At 37.1% G+C, this 15,566-nt stretch overlaps 1 long non-coding RNA gene across 2 annotated transcripts in view; it reads left to right on the top strand.

Annotated features, from left to right (window-relative positions):
• LOC118660335 overlaps positions 1–15,355 on the top strand; it is a 38,357-nt gene extending 23,002 nt beyond the window's left edge. For both annotated transcript variants that reach the window (XR_004968873.1, XR_004968872.1), the window contains exons 3-5: positions 2,427–2,489; positions 14,554–14,640; positions 15,309–15,355. This is a non-coding gene — a long non-coding RNA (uncharacterized LOC118660335). The remainder of the gene's footprint in view (positions 1–2,426; positions 2,490–14,553; positions 14,641–15,308) is intronic.
• The last annotated feature ends 211 nt before the right edge of the window (positions 15,356–15,566 follow it).

Genomic DNA, 15,566 nt, shown 5'->3' with positions numbered 1-15,566 from the left:
TGGGGGATATCCACCTGCTGGCTTAGGCCCAATCCCCCTTGGGGGGGGGGTGGATTTCAGACATCCCTCTCACAGTCTGGTGCTCTCGCAGTCCGGAACCCCTCGCTCCTTACCACCAGCCTGCAGTGGACGTGGGAGAGGCTCCTCCCACCACCGCTGCTGTACTCTCTAGCCATGAGCCTGGCTTCTGGCTGAGCAGCGCTCCCCCTGTGGGAGTGTACTGACCACCAGGGGTCAGTTCCTGCATTGAGTGTCTGCCCCCTCGTGGTCAGTGCACATCATAGCGACTGGTCATTCCTCTGGTCGATTTGCATATTATGCTTTTATTATACAGGATTATCTTGGATCAGGAAAAAGAAGAGAGAGAAAATAGCCAAAACAAGGTAAACCAGTTGGTAGGAAAAAAAGCTCCATTGTCCACTGTATGCTAGAAGATGAATTTCCATGCAATTGTAATAATTTGGAGAGAATAATGCCTATGTAGGGATTTCCACTTCTCTGCATGTTCTTCCCATTTTTTTCACAGTAAGTTCCCAAACCAGACCTGATGTATACTTTGGCTTGATTAACAACTCGAGCAATATGAGATATCAGAAAATTCTGATGTCCACATTTAGGGTGCATCACTAAAGTTTTAGTAATAAATATTGCTTATAGTATAATAGGGAACAATAAAACTTGTAACTTTGCTGTGGTGGTCACTGATGCCCAATGGCTCCTGCTGCTGGTAGGTTATTTATGGCTGTACTACAAACTTAAGCAGAACACAGAGAAGTGGCTATTTTCTGTTTTAGTTATTAGGCATCAGCACAAAAGGGTTAGGAGCTTTTGGGTTATTATTCATTGACAATAATCTGTATCCTGCTGTGAACAATGCTGCATGCTGTGCAAATATAGCAAGAGTGCCTTCATAAATAATGCCAGAAACACAAGCTGTGCCAAGGCAGATAGAATATATAGATGGCAGGTTGATGTGTTAGGCCCCTGGGTTTGCTTACTTGTGCAGGCTGACTTACCTTAGGCAAGTGAGAACTGTCTTCGCTTAAAGCAGGCTTTGAAGTCCATCATCCTGCCCTTGTGCCCTGGTCTCCTTTTTCAAAAGCAAAACAGAATTTTATATTTTAATAATATTTGTAGGGATCTGAAGTCTTTGTTTTACAGAATTGCTTCTTTGCTTCACTGTCTCCTTCCCATCTCTGCTCATAGAGAAGGGGAGAGGACTGGGGTCAAACACTTGTAATTTTGTATCCTGGTGTCTGTTCTAAGTGTGAAATATTCCTTTTCTTCTTTAAGATTCTGAGGAGTTATTTTTTTAAAATTTATAATAAAAAACAAATCCCACCTTCATCCCTTAGAAAGATAGATCCTTCCAATAATGATGCAATTGGCCTGACGCTCACTGAATTTTATCTTCTTACATTATACATGTTGTCATCCTTATTTTGATGATGAGAATAGAATGTGTTTTCTTTTCTTATAATTATCTTCTATCAGCAATAGAAATGACTCTTCTTTAGTCTGTCCAGAGATGTCAATGTTTACTTTTAGGCTATTTACATGCATATAAGATAGTAGTTCAATTTATGCAAAAGATTATTACTCACACCCTCAGGCCAAAGCCCAGAGAGGGAAAAATGAGAAATAAGATTATTTACGGAAAATTTATCTCCAGAATGAGACCATGTAGCACATGCTTGAAAGAGAAGAGGTTTCAATGGATTACCCAAGACAAGGGTGATTTGTTCCCAGAATCATACCAAATGACAACGTGGCAAGCAGAATAATGGCCCCCAAAGATACCCATATCCTGATCCCTGGAACCTGTGAATATATTGACTTTGCAGATGTGATTAAATAGGATGTTTAGGTGAGATTCTTCTGGATTATCCAGGTAAGCTCAATATAATCACAGGGGTGCATATAAGTGAAAGGGGTCAGGAGAATCATTGTCAGACTGATATAGCAGCATAAAGACTCAAATGGCCACATGGCTTTAAAGATGGAATTGGGGCCAGGAGCCCAGGAATGCAGGCACCTTCTACAAACTGGAAAAAGCACGGTGACAGATTCTACCTAGACTCTCCAGAATGAATGCAGCTCTCCTAATACCTTGATTTTAGCTCCATGAGACTCATGTTAGACTTCTGACCTCCAGAGCTATAAAGTAATAACTGTGTTGTTTTAAGTTACCAAGTTTGTGGAAATATTTTATAGCAGTGATACAGAATACATAGTTGATAATTCATACTGACACCTTTATAAGAATGTGATAAAGTTTCACTCATTCAATTACATTAAGAAAATACTTTAGAAAATTGCCTACTACATAGCAAGCATTTTCCTTTGGCATTAATGGTGCATCAGTAAATGATATATGATCATTCATTTATTCTCAAAATACTTATTTAATACCTACTATTTGCCAGGCACTGTTCAAGGGGACACATGGTGGAATAAGGCAGCTAATGCTCTTCTATAGAAGAAAGCAGGTAAGCGCAAGTAATCAGATAATTGCAAGTTGTGGTACAGGCTATAGAGTAGGTGATAAAGAAAAGCTCCCTCTTACCAGCTGGACAGGGAATGCCTCTCTAAGAGGAGGTGACATCTAAGCTGAGACCTAAAGGCCAAGAAGTTGGAACTGAAGATGTTTAAGGAGAACGATGGGCAACATCCGCGAGACAGACATCAGCTTAGCAAGTGTAAATAACTGACCTAGGCATGGGAACAGAGAGAATGGAGAGAAGCTTGTGGAGAGAGAACATTCAGGGCTTCCTGGGCCATGAAAAAGAATTTGGATTGTATTCTAAGAGAAATGGGAAGCCAATTAAGGCATTTCAGCACTGAACAGCATGCGGTAGCGAAGGTTACAGCTTACTGGATGACCTTAAAATAATTAAAGTGCTTTTGTAGAATTATTCACATTTTGAACTGAAAGGAATTTAGAGATCAAATAGTTTTATTCTCCTTTTTTCTTTTTTTGAGTTCTCTTTATGATCTATCTCTTAGGATATTATTAATTTTTGAATTAACTAGAGGTCATATAGCTTGATTCTTCTTAATAGAAACTGGTGACTACATTGGTTAATTCACTGGTCTGGGATAAAGTCTGTCTCTTCTCTCTAGTTCATATACTTCTTACACAATTTCACTAATTTTCCTTTAGTATAGAGTCTCTCATTTCTTCTTCCTCTTCAGTGAAATCACTCATAAACCAAGATCTATTGTATAGATAATAAAGAAGTTCTTACAACTAGTGGAACTGGATTCAGGAATTGAAAAGACTTTATGTGAAATAGACCCTCTGCTGTACTCTACGTAGCTTGTGATCTTATAGTCATGAATGACTTATTTCAGGTCATTCATATCATTTTATGAAGTACGTCATTTTTAGTAACAGCCTGCATAACCTTTTGATGTTTTTCTTTTTATTTGCCAAAGAGAGAAAAAGACAGCATTGAAAATTGGATGGTTGGCAGTTGCTAGGCACCAAGCAGACATTCAGGAAGTGGCAATGAAACACAAGGAGATTTAAAAATAAACAACCATTTTAAACTTTAACCACAATTCCAATGAAGCAGACTGTTATCTGATTACTCCAAACAGACATAATATTTTTGAACTTGCTGTGTTTTATCAGTTGCATGTACCTACAGTTATTTTTCCTTCTAATATGTTTGTCAGGTTCACTAAAATTAACTTTTATAATTTTTAGGTTTAGTGGTTGGAGGGATGGACAGTTGTTTGGAAAGCAAAGTAAAATTGATGCCATTTAAATTTCAGTAGAATTGGCTTGCATATCTCCCTTAAGAGATCCTTGTAATCTGAGTAGAGATTTATTCATTTCATGATCCCTGGTTTTTTTTTGTGTGTGTGTGTGTGATGTGTATATATATATATATATATATATATATATATATATATATATATTGATTTCAGAGAGGAAGGGAAAAGGAGAGAAAGACAGAAACAGAAACATCAATGATGATGGGATAGAACCCACAACCTGGGCATGTGCCCTTGACCGGAAATGAACCCAGGACCCTTCAGTCTGCAGGCTGACGCTCCATCCACTGAGCCAAACTGGTTAGGGCCCTGTTTTGTTTTTTTCTCTACCTTCATGCTGGGAGGCACAACCTCCCCACTAAGTTGTGTGGGGTCTTCGTAATCTCTGTTGCAAACAATGCAGTTTTGTCTATTGAATTCTGTACCATAAACTACAACAATAAATGAAACAGAACCCTACTAGAAAGAGCAATGACCTGATAATATGTTACTTGCAGAGTTAGTGACACATGCCGATGGCACAAGGCAGCATTATGGCTGAAAGAAAGCACAGCTTCCAAAGCCAGAGTGCTTGGGTTTGAATCTTGCTCCTCCTTTTACTCGCTGTGTAACCTTAGGCAAGTCACTTACCTTCTTTGTTCCTATTTCCCATATTTAAGAGGCAAAATGATAGTAACTAGCTGCTAAGATAGTAACTAGCTGCTAAGATGATTAAAAGAGTCCATGTTTGTAAAGCTTTTAGAAAAATGTCTGTCATAATAAATATTATTTAAGTTATTTATTAAAGTACAATGCAGATATGTACATGGGAATGAACTGTCACTAGATCCTATTATTCTGTTTACTTTTTTCTCCCATATTCTTAAAGTATACCTAGAAAGAAGAGCTATTTGTTTCCAAAAGTAAGGCCTTATGAATAAAGAAATAAACACATAATTTCTATTTATAGCAAGTCACTATTTGCTTTGCACAGTTCCCATATGCATGAATTTCAGTTACTGTGACTTACTTAACACCAGTCCTTCAACAATATGGTTAGAATTTTAGTTGCCATGGCATATTAACTGAGTAAGTGCGTATAGTGCACACTTCCTGCGGGCTCTTCAGTCCATAATCACGGTGTCCGTAACAGGTGCCCATCATGAATCATGTCACTTCTTTTAAAATTAGCTGGTGATTGGTCACTGCATATCTGTTATTCAGCCTGTTGTTGTGTTGCTTCTTTGTCTCCCAGTGATAGGCCCATATGATATTTGACACAAATGAATAATCAACAGATGAATTGGTCAACAAAGATGAAAATACCTTGGAGAGACAAGAGATAGCAAATTAAATGAACATAAATGGAGCTGTAGAAGAAATAGCTGACTGTGGGAATGTTGACATTGGTCCATTGAGAGACTGTGGATATGTAGCCAGAGGAACTTAGTGTGAGTGAACTTATTTACATAAATTGGGCAAGAGGTTGTGATAAAAAGGATAACACTGCTCTAGAGAAAGTGACTTCACATTGAGAGAACTCTCAGAGATATTTAGATATTTTACAATACTGAAAACATGAAGGCTAAAATGTTTGCAGCTGATCAAAACTTAGACAGCACCGTGACAATGCCCTGAAGCAGGAAAGATGCTTTTTTTGTATCTTAAGTTATACAGTGACAAAGAGAAGGCAAGCACTGTTCAAACTATTCTTGTTGAAAGTACAAAGAAATTGAATTCTCAATGGTTCTAATATTTTAAATCACAATGTACTAAGTAAATAGTATTTTTTAAATTTCCTTATATATTTATAAGCTATGACGAGAGAATTTTTAAAGTTTTAAGACACATTTTTAAAGGTCATGGGGCAAATGTGATTTTCCCCATCACTTATGAAGATCACTTTGTGTGGTCTCAGCTGGCTTGGCCATTTAAATGGCCCTGCACTACCGTGCAAAGTGAGGATTACACGTACTCTTCTGGAGGCGGCGCCAATTCAATAAGAGCGGTGAGAAAAATCACCTGAGCGAAAATGATTATGCTGTTTGGGCCAGAAGCTTGAAAACAATATAGCAAACATAGCAAGTTATCTTATCCTTGGGATGTTTCTTGACCCAATGTTTACTCATTAAGTAGTGTTATAAAACTTTACTTATGTGGATTACTCAGAAACAAGGATTCTCTAAATAGATCAAAATACCTGAATTCTGCATTCTCATTTCCTGGCCCTGTATTTTTCACGGGGAAGGAGTGAAAGGAGTCTTTTCTTTTACTGTCAGCAGTTCAGGAGAGCGTGTCATTGGACATAAATTATACGCTCGATATAGAACTTGAATTGTGTAAGATCCCACACTAACGGGCACTGAATGTCAATGTTCATCTGAAATGACAGAGAGAGCATTATAGTTTATTTTATCCAACTTAAGAAAGAACACAAACTTTAAGGTTTTCTAAGCAGGTATCAATATCATTTTGACATTATAGACTTCTAATGTTTTTAGATTAAAAATAGGCCTAAATATTTTGGTAATTCATTTGCCATTAAAACATAACATTTAAATATAATAAAAGCTAATTGAAAACTTATCATTCAGAATTTCTGCACATTTTAAGGATTGCTCATATACCAGCATTCTTAAGAATATTCCCTCTTGATTCCCTTAATACTAACTCTACCCTTATCAAACTGAGCTCCAACCAAAGAGAGATTTTCTCTACGTTTTTCGGAATGCAGCTTCTATTTATGTATCCTCTGCTAAGAGAGAAGGAGGTAGTATGAGAGTCATAAGAAGATGTTCATGATCATCACTCTTCAAGCTGTCAGCAACATTTAGAAGAATCAGAAAAGTTGAATAGTCTGAGACTTCACAGCTCTGGTTATTGACTCCCGTTGCTTCAGATTCTCTTTTTCTAAATTTTTTGCCTTGGGAAGCTTCTCAAAATTTGAGTTCTTAAAAGTCATTTAAAAATTCCCAGAGTATTTTACATTCTAAAACATATAAAAACACATAGGAAATAATATGATTGCAAATAGTTCTCAATCATAACTCTTCTATTTCTAACCAAAGAAAGAGAAATGCAATGAAATATATTTTACCATCAATTTAATAGGCAAAGCTCAAAAGGTAGACAGCATGTCTTGTTAGTGGTGTTGTAGGTTAATTTTTTTGCTTCTGGGAGTATAAATTGATGTATACATGAATATAAGAGTATAAACCTGGGAAAACATCAATTTATCAATATCTATCAAAAGTTAAAATGAGGATCCTTTAGCCATTAATTCTACTTCTTGGACTTATCTAACATATTGAACATGTATGAAATGATCTATGTACAAAAACTTCCACTGCAGAATCATTTGTAATACTAAGCAACTGAAAATACCATGTAACAGGATGTTTAACATGACATTTTCACTAAGTGCCAATAAATTGAATTTTAAATCCTAAGTCTTAAGATAGATTTCTTTACATAGGACTTACAGAGAAAATACTATTGAAGTGATCTTGTGACTCTTGAATCCATCAGCCCAGGTCAAGGATGATATGGAAGGGGCAGAGACTGGAGAGGCTCTGTAAGGACATTGTTTCTAAGAGGGAGAAGGAAATATATGATAGCAATCCAAGCTGGGAGCTCTAGAGAGGATTCCTAAAAAATATGTTTCTCCAAGGTGAATGTTGCAGAGAACATGGTGTGTAGTCTTGCCCAAGAAAGCTCAAGTGCCCTGTGGTTGTACATTAAAGTGGCTTAATTGGGATCAGCTAGCACTCCACTTGTCAGAGCAAGTCAGGCATAGGTATGCCTATGGACAGATGTGACCTACTGGATAGTGGGTATAACAGGCAGAGTAGTGGCTTCTTAAAGATGTCTATGTCCTAATTCTTGGTACCCATGAATAAGTTAAATTACATGACAAGGGATTATAGCTGCAGATAGAATTAAAGTAGGTAACCAGTTGATCTTGAGGTAGAGAGATTACTTTGGATTATCCTGGGCCCAACGTAGTAGAGAGTGTGCTGAAATATAATAAGTCCCTGTCAAAAGGCAGTGAGTGTTTGGAGTGTGGCTGGGTGTGTATTACTCAGTTATCATCACCTTCCTCTACCAGGATTGGTGTTAGAATCTAAGAACGAAGAGGGAGTAACAGCTCCCACACAGCTTTTGGTCAGTGAAAGGTATTCCAACACTTCCACAAGGTGACTTGTTTGTGTCAAGGAGACAAGGCAAGAAGTAGCAGGTGACATCAGAGTAGTCAGTATCAGGAGCAGGAGAAAGCATGGTGACCTGAGCAGCATGCCCACAGCCCATGGCAGGGTCGCAGAAGGCTTGGGGGTAAGCAGGGACTATGACACCAGGGACAGGAGCACTAGAGGAGAGGAAGGGCATGAAAGCAGGGATGGCCCTGACAAAGGAGCACCATTGCCCACACAAAATCAAGAAATTCATCCATCCGCAAATCCAGAAGGCTAGGCAAGTTAGGGGCTGATGGAAAACAGGGTATGGCCTTCTGAAATTCTGCTGGAGGAGACTGAGTTAGAAAAATGTGTTTTAAACAATAATTTGGGCATTCTTTAGCTCTCATTTAGTGTGATTTGGGAAAATATAGGTAAAATTACATTAAAACCTATCCACACTTTTAGGAATCTAGCTCCTGCTTTACTTCTGTCTTCTCTAGCAGCAAGAATAATTTTCACATTAGGAAAAGTTGAGTCATTGTGGTTAAGAAAAATATCAAATAACAATATAGGTGAAGAGATGATTACAGCATATTTATCACATAATGAAGAAATTGCTGATGTGATTATGGAGCCTTTATGAATTATCTATAAAAATTATGGAAAGTAGAGACAGTTCCTCTTTCTTTTCTTTTTTAAGTTTTCTAAGAGAAAAAAATCTATTCTGGGGTCATATATGTGACTTAAATGCTTAATACACTTTCAAAGAGGATTATGAGGATTTGTTTTTAGATCAAAAAGAGCTAACAGATTCACCAAGAATATGTAATGTAATTTAATACAATTGAGTACAGTATGTTTGTGAAAGTCTCTAAATTTTTTTCATAAATGAGATGGTCAAATGTGATTTAAATCATATTAATAGAGTGGCTGTTCTCAAACTAAGTATATGGCCATTTGCTTTTCAACTTTTTTTTTAATCCATAACTTGAATGAAAACAAAGTCAGCTAATTTATCCAATTTTTGAATGATACAAAAATAGGATTCTCAATAGGGTGAAATGATGGGTTAAAAATAATAAGATGCAGTATAAGTGATAAATATAAGTGATGACATGTAAAGCAACAATGCAAAGTACAGATTTTTGGAATACTGTAATTAAAATTAATGTAAGACTTTAGTTGGACAGTGCAAATTGGAGTGAATGTGGATGATAAAAAGATGTATGAAGTTTTGTTTCGCATGCATGATAGTGCCCACAATGAGGAAAGTAAAAGCTCAATGATCTCTGAAGAGAGTAGACAATATCAAAATACTGGATTCAGTTTTTTGTGTTTTTTTTTTCAGATTCTACCAAGGCATGGGTACATTAGGGTATAATGGCCAGAATCAGAACAATTAACCTAAAAAATAGAAAACTGTGGTAATACACAGTACCTGCACTTAAATATTTGAGAGTTGGTCACAAGGAAGAACTATTAGATTTGTTCTCTAGACTTTCAATTGAAAAAATTGCAACATGGTGGTTAGTTGATTGCTAGGACCTGAAGTGATGAGAAACGAGGCTGGATGATAGAGTCCAAAGCATCGAAAGGTAAGCCATGTTAAGGAGGTTAGATGATGAGAAAACACAGAGGGCTGTAAGCGGTGGAGAAACATGAGCAAGTTTTTCCATTTTTGGACATCTCTTGGGTTGCACTGGTCAAGCAGAGGCTGACATCCAAAACATATGTTGTGAAGAGAGTGCTCCCAGTGAGAGGGGGTCCGGAGAGGGTAACCTTCAAGACTTGTGAATTTTAAATACAAATGTACAACTTTGGAGAATATCAAAACACTCCTTAATTGCTTTTCCATAATTATCTTGTGGTCACAGTTGTTCTTATAATTAACAGAAAGGCAAGGCTTATATTTCCTTGAGAAAATTTCAAAATTCGATTCTAGAAATAGCTCACAGAAATACAGTGAATGAGAAAAAGGAACACTGTTATAAATTTTAAAATGGAATCTAATTAGCAAAGAAAACTAAGCATAAAACAGTTCAAAATTGGCTTTCTGGAGACAAGCTTTAATTTCTGAACCTCTAGAAAATTAGGTTACTCATACATAGAAAAAAATTGGAATTGAGATATTGTTACTACCATCATTGCGAACATCAAAAAGAAGAACATAATCCCCCAAATTACCATGAGTACTACCAATATAGTGTATGTGTGTGTGTGTGTATGTAATCCCCCAAATTACCATGAGTACTACCAATATAGTGTGTGTGTGTATGTATGTGTATGTATATATATATATATATATACATATATGTATATACACACATATATTCCTTTCAGGTAGATAGCAATTACAATTTAAGGGATTGTGGATTCTGAATATCCAAGATTATGTCTTGACAGAGGATTTGTCTGTTGATTATCTCCTGTAAGGAAGACTTAATAGTAGACACTATAAGACTTAAGTTTGTTAAGTAGGTTTCTGACCTCATTTCTCAATAAGAATCACATCCCTTGTTGTGATTGAATTAACCTCGTTTTCTTTATTAAGTTTGTTAGTGATATCAGTGAGTACATGTGTGTGATCATTCCAAGCCTTCATTTTATAGCAAGAATCTGAATTAGCCAATATTTTTATGCCCTATTTAACTAACAAATGGAGATAGAAAGGCATGGTGGAATGAGGACAAGATTAACAGAAGGCCCGATTGAATAAAGTCTTGGTGAAGCATAGGTTCTCTGGAATCAGTCTGTGTCTAGACAAATCTTCATTCTGCTATTTACAAAGCTATGTGACTTGGTATGAATTAACCTTTGTGACTGTTTTTTCTATTAAATCAGCTATTAAGAACTTCATAGGATTGTTAAACAGTTAAGAAAAACTTGAAGTAAGTCTTACAGGTGTGCCTAGTATAGGTTAGGTAGTCAAATGGTGTTAGCTATTAGTCCTGGCTCTGGTTCAACTAGCTGTTATGGAGATAAAGATTATTAACTTCTTTAGATTTAGTTTCTTCATCTCTAAAATGAAGGTGTTGAACTAGATACTGGCAAATGATCTCTTTAATTAATATGATCATTATTTCTTTTTATTATCTTCATTTATCAGTTTTATATTGATTGTCTATTATGCACAAGGAATTATGGCTTGGATCAATGGGTTATATTGATATGTTATTGACCTTCAAAAGTTTACAAAATATAAAGGAGATAAGACATAGAGATGTAACCTCAATGCAGGCTCCACAGGGCAACTTGATTACACTCCATACTGTGTATAAGGTTCAGAGAGAGCAAAAGAGTGGAAAATAAGGGAATAGAGAGAGCAAAATCATGAAGGTGGGAAAGGACAATAATATTTAGGAATGAGACATACACAGATTTAATGTGGTTGAGGCTTTCAAGTTGGGCTACATTGTAATGCTTGTTGAATGCCTGCCTGAGAAACATGGATTATTCTGTAAGCAGAAAGAAGCTTTTGAAAAATTCAGAGTAGAATCATGATCCTGAAGATCCTAAGAAGAGAGAGGAAAAGGCTGAAGAAGAGAATGTAAGAGCTTAGGTAAGAGGTAGTCAAAACCAATCTGCCCTTGGCCTGGGGATTGGCATTCTTCTCACAAACTTTCTTGACATTTAGCACTTCTTTAGATTTCCTGTTCACATCCATCATTCTCTCCTCTGATGTTCCTGTTGGGTAGGTCTTCTTTCCAAAGACCTGAACGTCCCACTACTCTATTTCCCTTTCTGATGCTCTGAAGAATTGGGAAGACTGGCTAAATGCATCTTGCTACTGCAACTGTCCTTCCCTCCGATGGTGTACATGAGGGAGCCCTCATCTCTACAGGACTTATGCTTGATCCAGCCACCTACAATTCTGCTTAGATGCTAATTCACGTAAATTCAGACTTTTTTTTTCTAACTGAGAGTTTTACTTTGAAACCTTCTCTGTTCCTCTGCCCTGAAGAACTCAGTTGGGCAATGTAGAAACCACAAGATCTTTTTCCCTTTCCCTTAAAGCCTTATGTATAACTAAGTTGTCATCTCTGGTCCTTCAACCACTATCAAATCTCCAGGGCCGAAGGCATACAGCAACAAAAGGGAATACCTTGCTCCAAATCTTTCCAAATCAAGAGAGTGCAGGAGCAAGAAGAGAGCTTTGGTAATTCCCTGATTCTTTCTTCCCAAAGGTTTCATTGCTACCCCTGAGCAAGGGTTTGCTGGGCATTGCTGCAGAAGGCTCATGTAGGTTCTCGGTGGACCTTTCATATCTGTGTTTCCTGAGGAGGTTAGAGTGACAAGGTCAGGTGAATGGAGCAAATGATAATCTATAAAGGGCATAAAGTTTGGAATCAGACAGAAGTGTCTGGATTCAGATTTTAGATTTAGCACTTAGCTAGTAGCAAATACTTCTTTAAACATCTATGTCCTCATCTGTAAATGGGCACAACAGCTGACATGGTTGTTTTGAAAACTCTGTTTCTCATGTCCCTTGGTGGCTCTGGTTGATTTGCTATAAATTTAAACTTATAGCAATCTGTTATCTGTTATTTTGATAAGGTCTTAAAATATATCCTCATTGATAGTAAAATAAAATGTCTTATTTCATATTTAAAATACTTCAAGCATCTTACCCCTTGGAAGTACTTTTGAGTGCTTTGGAAATCAAAATTGCAGTAATCACCTACCATAGCTCATCTTTTGCCTGGTGATCCTCCCATTCTTTAGGAGCTATCTCTTCTTAAATGTTTCTTTTCTCTGACCTCTCTCCCCACCCCTGGTAAAGTCAATTAGTATTCTTTTGAACCTTCTTTGAACCTTGCACACATTTATATTAGAATAAGTGCCTCATGAGAGTATAATCATGTGTGACATATCTACCACCCTTCCTGACTAAGAACTCTTTGTGGGATGTTCACTGGCCATTGATTCTTCCTCTTGGGGCCATTTATGTCCTCTTCTGTCTCATATTAAGCATATTAAGCATTAACACCTTCTTGGCTTCCAAGGTCTCCTCTACGACAACACCCATACAACCCTAAAAGCATAGGTTCTCCATGCTTTTAATCATTCTACATTCATCTCCCTTAATGTTTCTGTCTTGTGACCCAATCTAATAGCTAAGCTATGCAACTAGCAACCAGCTAATCCAATTAAACAATTCATGATAAGATGTTTTCAGACACAGGTTTGAAATGTATGTCATATGTATTAAATGATATATGTTAATATTTGCCTTAAAATGTAACTAGTAGAGTCTATATCAGACATTGTACCTGGCTAAGGAGACTCTTACCATCTTAAATATCATTATATGATATAGGGCAAGCTCTGAAGCCAAATTACCTCAGATTAAATCTGCCCCTTTTTATTTGTATAACCTTGGACAAGTTATTTAACTTCTCAGTGTTAAAGTGAGTTTCCTCATATATACAAAGGGGATAATAAGAAAAGTTAGCTCCTATGGTTGTCCTGAAGTTTAATTGATTTAATATGCATAATGTGGTAAGAAAGGTACTGAACAAGTGACAGGCCCTATATAACTGTAACGTCTATGTTACTGCTTGCAGATGAGCCTCTTAACTACAGAGTGGTAATTTGATATAGTGAGAGACTTAAGAAAATATTTTCCTAAACCCATCATTCCATAACCATGAATTATGTGGGACAGAGAACTGGAAAGGAAATGTATTGATATAATCCGATTCCCCACAACATATATACACATACTGTGTGCTGTGATTGAAAGAACACACTGACTTAGGAGTTAGATGATTAATGAGCATATCTGGATCCCACCACTTCTTATTAATAGTACAAACATGAACTTAGAGCTGCAGTGTACCTAGAAAAAATAGAAAAGCCTGCTTGCTAAGTTCACAGGATGTGGAGACCAAATGGGTTTAGAAAAATACCCTTTCACAAATTGTAAAGTGCAATAAAAACAGGAGGTGTAATACCAGTAGAATGGAGTTTTTCCAGGGGAGCAACAGCTCTTATCTTGGTGTCTGCCAGACAATAAATGTTCACTAGCTTTGTGCAATATGAATTCTTAAGGAGAGGATGTTTGCAACAGGCCAGGAAAATATTTAAAACTAGAGGCCCTGTACATGAAATTCGTGCACTCGAGGGGGAGCGGGGAGTCCCTCAGCCCGACCTGCACCTTCTCTCAGTCCAGGAGCCTGTGGGGAACAGGCCTAAGCCATCAGTCGGACATCCTTAGTGCTGCCATGGAGGCGGGAGAGGCTCCCACCACCACCACTGCGCTCGCCAGCCGTGAACCCGGTTTCTGGCTGAGCGGTGCACCCCTTGTGGGAGCACACAGACCACCAAGGGGAAGCTACTGCATTGAGCATCTGCCCCTGGTGGTCAGTGTGTGTCATAGTAACCGTTTGTTCTGCCATGTGGTCAATTTGTATATTAGCTTTTTATTGTATAGGGTGTATAAGACTTGATGTGAACAGTAAAACAGAAATGTTAAGATTTTATGCATTCTCTGTTTCCAGGATTTTTGAAAAGAGGTGTTTTCAAGCATGGGCAATGTTTTAAGGGGCGCGTTTGCTTATAATATTGCCTATGGTAATTTCCTGAAGTCATACTTGTCCTTGTCCCCTTGTGGCAGGCTGTGGCTCTCATCCACCTCAAACCACTGCAATACCCAAGAGAAAGCAATGCTCAGCACATGCTTGATGAATAAATCAATAAATAGGTGAGTGAATATTTTCTATATTCAGCCAAATGTACACAATCTTGAAGTATGCAAACCAATCCTTCATCTTCTAACTATTTATTTTGTAAGGAATTTCATTTTGTTTTGATTTCTATTTACAGAAGCCTAGCAGAGAAACAGAAAGTCTTTCTGTAGAGTGATTGCCATTAAAATTCTTTTATATCAATTATGTTGTTAAATTCACAATGTTAATTGCTACTTTTTCCACTGCAGTTTGTTTACTGCTGCAGAATCACAATGTATCAAATTCTTGTCTGCCTAAATCCCCTGATAACGCTCCCCAGAGAAACCCAAAGGCTTGGATGCTACCTCAGAGACATGTGTACTTGCACCTCAGTAAATTGAGGAGAGAAAAATGCATTAGTCAAATTTCATGTTGAGAGCAAAACAATGAAATTCTGGATGACATCAAATAAATCTGATTTAATCAGCATTGATTATTTTCAAATTCAGCAGATAAATCCATCTTCCTAAAATCAACTGGAAGTCTAGTAAATGCACAATACATATAAATCAGTTATTTCCCATTATAAATGTACTTGAACCTAGCTTCATGTTAAAAATTGTTGGACAGAGCTTCATGGTTCTTACTTAAAATAATTTCCATGCACAGATACTTCTGACAAAATTTTAAAATGTCATTTCAGACCCACAACATGGCAAAAATTGAAGTAATATTTATCTTCCCAGGCAGGTAAGCTCTTATTAGTAAAATTCCACTCCATATGATGTTCTTTCTTAGCTTAGAAATTACAGTCTGCATTAGCATATATATTTTTAATCTTAATGCTTAGAAAATATGATTAGATTTTTGGTTACTGTCTTTAGAATCTTCCCCGAGGCTTCCTCTGGGCGCCATGTCTTTTTTTCCATTTTCAAAGAACCATACCAGGCAATTGCAGGAT

Source organism: Myotis myotis, unplaced genomic scaffold (assembly GCF_014108235.1).
Source record: "Myotis myotis isolate mMyoMyo1 unplaced genomic scaffold, mMyoMyo1.p scaffold_m19_p_7, whole genome shotgun sequence".
Classification (NCBI taxonomy): domain Eukaryota; kingdom Metazoa; phylum Chordata; class Mammalia; order Chiroptera; family Vespertilionidae; genus Myotis; species Myotis myotis.
Note: the sequence above shows the minus strand (reverse complement) of the source record. Positions and strands in the feature narration are given on the sequence as shown.